General features: G+C 43.9%; 1 protein-coding gene across 1 annotated transcript in view; it reads left to right on the top strand.

Annotated features, from left to right (window-relative positions):
- Positions 1-4,475: 4,475 nt before the first annotated feature.
- Positions 4,476-6,000, top strand: part of rlim (ring finger protein, LIM domain interacting) — a 57,343-nt gene continuing 55,818 nt past the window's right edge. The window contains exon 1 of the mRNA XM_060832466.1: positions 4,476-4,595. The gene's annotated coding sequence lies outside the window, so the exon portion shown is untranslated. The remainder of the gene's footprint in view (positions 4,596-6,000) is intronic.

Here is a 6,000-nt window from a genome sequence, read left to right as displayed (position 1 = left end):
CAGGCCAGGCTCTGATCCGTCTGGTTTGGTACAGAGATGAAAAGGATTTTGAGAGGCCTTTTGTTTATATGTAAACAGATGAGACTTCGGCCAAAGTAGTCATGTTTTAGAAGTGACCTGTATAAAGAAACGGGAGTGGTCAGCTGTCTAGCTGAGGTAAGCAGTTCAGTTCAGTCTTGAACTGGTTGGAAGTTCAACAGGGATCTGTGTGGACATTCTCTCTCTCTCTCACTACTGCCTTCAACTTCAACCTGTAACCTTGTGTTCCATTTATATTGGTTTTGTAAAGGGAATTTGCTTATTGGGATTGTTGTGTCTCTTCGGAACAGTGTAGTTAAGTCTAGTTGGACAGGTTGAGTTCTGTGGGGGTTCTTTATTCTGTTCTTTGTGTTTCATTGTGTAATTTTGTGAATAATCTTTTGTCTGTTTTAAAATCTAGTAGTCAACCTATCTAACTTAACCCAGGTAATCATCACTGAACACTTACCAAAACAAATTGTAAAGTTGTGGTCTGAGCTGCCTGCTTAAGAATGAATTGAGTGGTCTGGCTTAGTCCATAACAGCACATTGAATATAAGAGCTGGGAGTCATGTTGCAGCTGCACAGGATGCTGGTTAGGCCACGACTGGATTACTGCATTTAATTCTGGTCTCCCCTGTGTAGGATGGCTGCTGTGAAACATAAGCGTCTTCCAAAAAGATTTACAAGGATTTTGTCAGGTTAAAGGGTTTGAGTGATATGGAGCGGCTAAATAGTCGAGCGCTATTTTCCTTGGAGCATTGGAGAGATCCAAGGGCCAACTTTTTCACACAGAAGATGGTTTGTGTATGGAATGACCTACCAGAGGAAGTGGTGGAGTCAAAGCGTCATAGAGGTGAACAGCATGGAAACAGATCCTTCGGTCCAACCCATCCATGCCGACCAACTAAACCAACCTAATCTAGTCCCACCTGCCAGCACCTGGCCATATCCCTCCAAACCCTTCATATTTAGTCCCATTAACCTGCATTTGGCCCATTTCCTCTGAACCCTTTCAATTCATATACCCATCCAGATACCTTTTAATTGTTGCAATTGTACCAGCCTCCTCCACAACTTCCTCTGGCAACTCATTCCATACACGTACCACTCTCTGTGTGTAAAATGTGCCCCTTAGGTCTCTTTTATATCTTTCCCCTCTCACCCTAAATCTATGCCTCTGGTTCTGGACTCCCCGACCGCAGGAAAAAGACTTTGTCTATTTACCCTATCCATGCCCCTCATAATTTTGTAAACCTCTTTAAAATCACCTCTCAGCCTCCGACGCTCCAGGAAAAACAGCCCCAGCCTGTTTAGCCTCTCCCTATAGCTCAAACCCTCCAACCCTGGCAACATCCTTGTAAATCTTTTCTGAACCCTTTCAAGTTTCACAACATCTTTCCAATAGGAAGGAGATCAGAATTGTACGCAATATTCCAACAGTGGCCTAACCAATGACTTCCCAACTCTTGTACTCAATACTCTGACCAATATAGGAAAGCATACCAAACGCCTTCTTCACTATCCTATCTACCTGTGACTCCACTTTCAAGGACCTATGAACCTGCACTCCAAGGTCTCTTTGTTCAGCAACACTCCCTGGTACCTTACCATTAAGTGTATAAATCCTGCTAAGATTTGCTTTCCCAAAATGCAGCACCTCGCATTTTCTGAATTAAACTCCATCTGCCACTTCTCAGCCCATTGGCCCATCTGGTCAAGATCCTGTTGTAATCTGAAGTAACCTTCTTCGCTGCCCACTACACCTCCAATTCTGGTGTCATCTGCAAACTTACTAAGTATACCTCTTATGTTTGCATCCAAATCATTTATATAAATGACAAAAGGCTGGTACAATTCCAACATTTCAAAGGCATCTTATGGGTATATGAATAGGAAGGGTTCAGAGGGTTATGGACCAAAAGCTGGCAAATGAGACTCGATTAATTTAGGATATCTGGTCAGCACAGACAAGTTGGACTAAAGGATCTGTTTTCATGCTTTACAGCTCTATGACTCTATAACCACGATCAAATGTGAGCAGATTCAATTGACTAAATAGCCTGATTCTGCTCCTATATCTTATGGTTCTAATATAAAATTAATTCCTCACTTGCTTAATCGGGTCACAATAACTGAAAACTAACTCAAACCTAAATAGTCTACGGATTGTGGTTGAACATATCATGTGGCAAATGCAATCAGATTTCACAGATTCTCAGCAATTTTCCTCCTCCCAAGTCAAGGTAAGTGACACTGAAAAACAGCAAATCTCATTCAAATTTGTAATCTGTATTCTAGCACTTGATATCAGGATCAATTTCAACTTTTCAGATAGCTGGTTTCACCAAGTTTGTATTGCTCTTGAAAATTTTTGTCTTTTATTTTTGCTCAGATATGCAAGGCAAATACAACTTATGAGGTTTTCAATCACCATCTTCCGTCAGAGTGAAGTATTAATTCATTGCAGATTTCTTCTGAGGTGCTCGGTTTCCTGACTTTCCAGAGCACTAACTCCAACACAACAGACAATAGATGCAGGAGTAGGCCATTCTGCCCTTTGAGCCTGCACTACCATTCATTATGATCATGGATGATCATCCTCAATCAGTATCCTGTTCCTGTTTTATCTCCATAACCCTTGATTCCACTATCCTTCAGAGCTCTATCCAACTTTTTCTTAAACGAATCCAGAGAATGGGCCTCCACTGTCTTCGAGGGCAGAGCATTCCACACACCCACCACTCTCTGGGTGAAGAAGTTTCTCCTCATCTCTATCCTAAATGGCCCACCATTTTTAATCTGTGTTCTCTAGTTCGGGACTCACCCATCAGCAGAAACAGGTTTCCTGCCTGCAGAGTGTCCAATCCTTTAATAATCTTGTACATCTCAATCAGATCCCCTCTCAGTCTTCTAAATTCAAGGGTATACAAACCCAGTCGTCCAATCTTTTAACGTAAGACAGTGCCGCCATTCCAGGAATTGACCTTGTGTATCTACACTGCACTCCCTCAATAGCCAGAATGTCTTTCCTCAAATTTGGAGACCAGAACTGCACACAATATTCCAGGTGCGGTCTCAACAGGGCCCTGTACAGCTGCAGAAGAACCTCTTTGCATCTATACTCAATCCCTCTTGTTATGAAGGCCAGCATGCTATTAACTTTCTTCACTACCTGCTGTATCTGCATGCTAGCCTTCATTGACTGGTGTACAAGAACACCCAGATCTCTTTGTACTGCCCCTTTACCTAACTTGATTCCATTTAGGTAGTAATCTGCCTTCCTGTTCTTGCCACCAAAGTGGACAACTATACATTTATCCACATCTGCCATGCATCTGTCCGCTCACCTAACCTGTCCAGATCACCCTGTAATCTCCTAACATCCTCCTCACATTTCGCCCTGCCACCCAGCTTTGTGTCATCAGCAAATTTGCTAATGTTACTATTAATACCATCTTCTATATCATTAATATATATTGTAAAAAGCTGCGGTCCCAGCACTGATCTCTGCGGTACCCCACTGGTCACCGCCTGCCATTCCGAAAGGAAGCTGTTTATCACTACTCTTTTGTTTCCTGTCAGCCAACCAATTTTCAATCCAAGTCAGTACTTTGCCCCCATTACCATGCACACTAATTTTGTTCACTAACCTCCTACGTGGGACTTTATCAAAGGCTTTCTGAAAGTCCAGGTACACTACATCCACTGGATCTCCCTTGTCTGTGCTGTTCAAGAGTTATCTAATGGTTTGTGGGACTTTTCCCTGAACCTTACTATGTAGAAGCAGCAGCGTTCTCAACAACAGATTTCTCATGGAGCCTGTGTTTGGCTCTCCAACTGCATGTAACTCTTCGATTCTTGGGTCCCTTGAAGTGGTCTGAGTAAGCCTTGCAAAAAACCTGACCTTGTTCCTTGGCAGGACTGAATTTTAAACAGTGGAACTCAAATGCAGTAAATGCTCATGTCTGTCTGTTCCTTCAATGTTCACAACCTGCTCTTATGCCAGGACACTCAGGTTTACCTGCCACCTGCTCCGGAGATGTGTCTCTGAACAGGTAGAAAATATTTAGACGGGAAAAGAGGATTTCATCATAATCTCTGTCTGCAGCTGCTGTCTGACCAAATTCATTATTATTATTCATTCACAGGATGATGTCATCTCTTGCTTAACCAGCATTTATTGTCCAGGGGGCAGTTAAGAGTCAGCCAGATTACTGTTGCTGAGAATTTCCTCGATCTTTTTTGTTGTATATTTAAACATCTTTACTGTGGCAGTAAAAATAATCAACTGAAGTACTTTTTTTTTCAAAATCTGCTTTGATTTATTCCTCTTGCAGGGGCAATGATGCACTGCCCGGAACCTTTCTCCAGGGGTTGAGCCGCTGCGCTGGGTGGGGGGAGGGAAATGGTTTCGGTCGGCCGTTCCCACTTGCCGGGGGACAGCAGTGGCGGCGGGACACTGCGCTGGCTTCCTGTTTCCGCTTGTCTCTCCCACTTTAACAATGGTGGTAACGGTGTGAGCGGCCTGACCCGGCCCGGCCTGGCCCCGAGCGGATCGAACTCGACGTGAGCAGGTGAGGGCGCCCGGGGACGGAGCGGGGGAGGGTCTCTCGGGCGGAGCGGGGCCTGCCGGGGTTAGAGGTGGGGGGGGGGTGCTGGCAGGTCGGAGTTGCCGGGGCCTCCTTCCATTTCTTCCCCGCCCCTTGTGTCTCCTCCCCGTGCCCGGTCGTGCACACCCTGCGGAGAACGGCAGCTGTGAACAGGCCGGTGGGGACCAGGCCTCCGGGAAAGGCCCAGGCTCCGCGGCCTAGTGCTGCAGCCGAGTCCCAGGCAGAAAGGGGGCAGGGGATTCCGCGGGGCCGGTCAGGGTTGAACCGATCCATCTCTCCTCATCTTCTCCCCCAAACTCGGGGCCGCTCGTTCTTCCCGCCGGTTTACAAAAAAAAATCCCTTTTTCCAAAAAAAAACTCAGCACCTTTTGAAGTAGCCTCCTCCTCAGCGCAATTATTTTATATTAAATCACCAGGTGCGTCCATGTTTTTTAAAGCTGGGTCACTCCCAGGTTTTTTTTTGTGTCACTTTTTCTCTTTTTGTCTTGATGAAATAATTTGGAGCTAATTTAGTATTTTCTTCAGTGTCACTGCCTGGCCGTTAAAACTGGGAGGGAGTGGTGGAGGGAAGGGTGAGTTTTTGTTTTAGCTGGCAGGGTTCGCCAATAGGTTCAGTTTCGTGTCTTAGTGCGAATTTATTTTTGTTCCCTCCTTTTGCCCCATTCTCTGTCGCCCTGGTAATAGTCACCAGTAAACTACAGTTGAAATCTGGCGCATCACGATCTTTGTGATTGCGTAACTGGCTTTATGTGGGTCAATAGTGTGATATAGCGGAAGATAAAAATGCACTGGTACTTTGAAACCAATAGATGCTTTTGGACGATGTGTTGAAGCTTCCTTCTTTATCAGGTTGGTGTACGTTTTGACTTAATGTTAATGGAGATCAGACTTCCATGAAACACAGGCATTCGTTATGTTTGGTGCGAAGTTTACTGATATTACGAAATGCATTGTAATATAATTAATTGAGAATCTGTTTGTTTGCAAAAAGAAAACTTCAATGCACAGATTGAGCTATTTTATTGAACTATTTTTCCAAGCTTCAGAATACAGTGAACAGCTAAGATTGATATGTACAAGAAAAGTGAAGCAATTTGGGCATGTACTGTGGAGTAAGTCAAACTTCCGGATTGATAGCCTTTGAATTTATGTTAAAAATTTTTTTTAAGTTATCTCCCTTTTACACATACTCACTGTTACAGAGGTACCAAAGATTTTTGTCGATTTCTTCCATCATAGTTTAGTGGCTATTAACATTAAGTTAGGTCATCAACAGAGGCAGCAGACTTGCACATAGGGTGATGAATATACAGTACTAAAAATTCATTATTTAGAATAGGTGTAGTATACCCAAGTGTGTGCATATTGA

The sequence above is a fragment of the Hemiscyllium ocellatum genome, chromosome 11 (assembly GCF_020745735.1).
Source record: "Hemiscyllium ocellatum isolate sHemOce1 chromosome 11, sHemOce1.pat.X.cur, whole genome shotgun sequence".
NCBI classification, from domain to species: Eukaryota; Metazoa; Chordata; class Chondrichthyes; order Orectolobiformes; family Hemiscylliidae; genus Hemiscyllium; species Hemiscyllium ocellatum.
The sequence above is the reverse complement of the archived record's forward strand: the minus strand, read 5'-3'. Positions and strand labels throughout refer to the sequence as shown.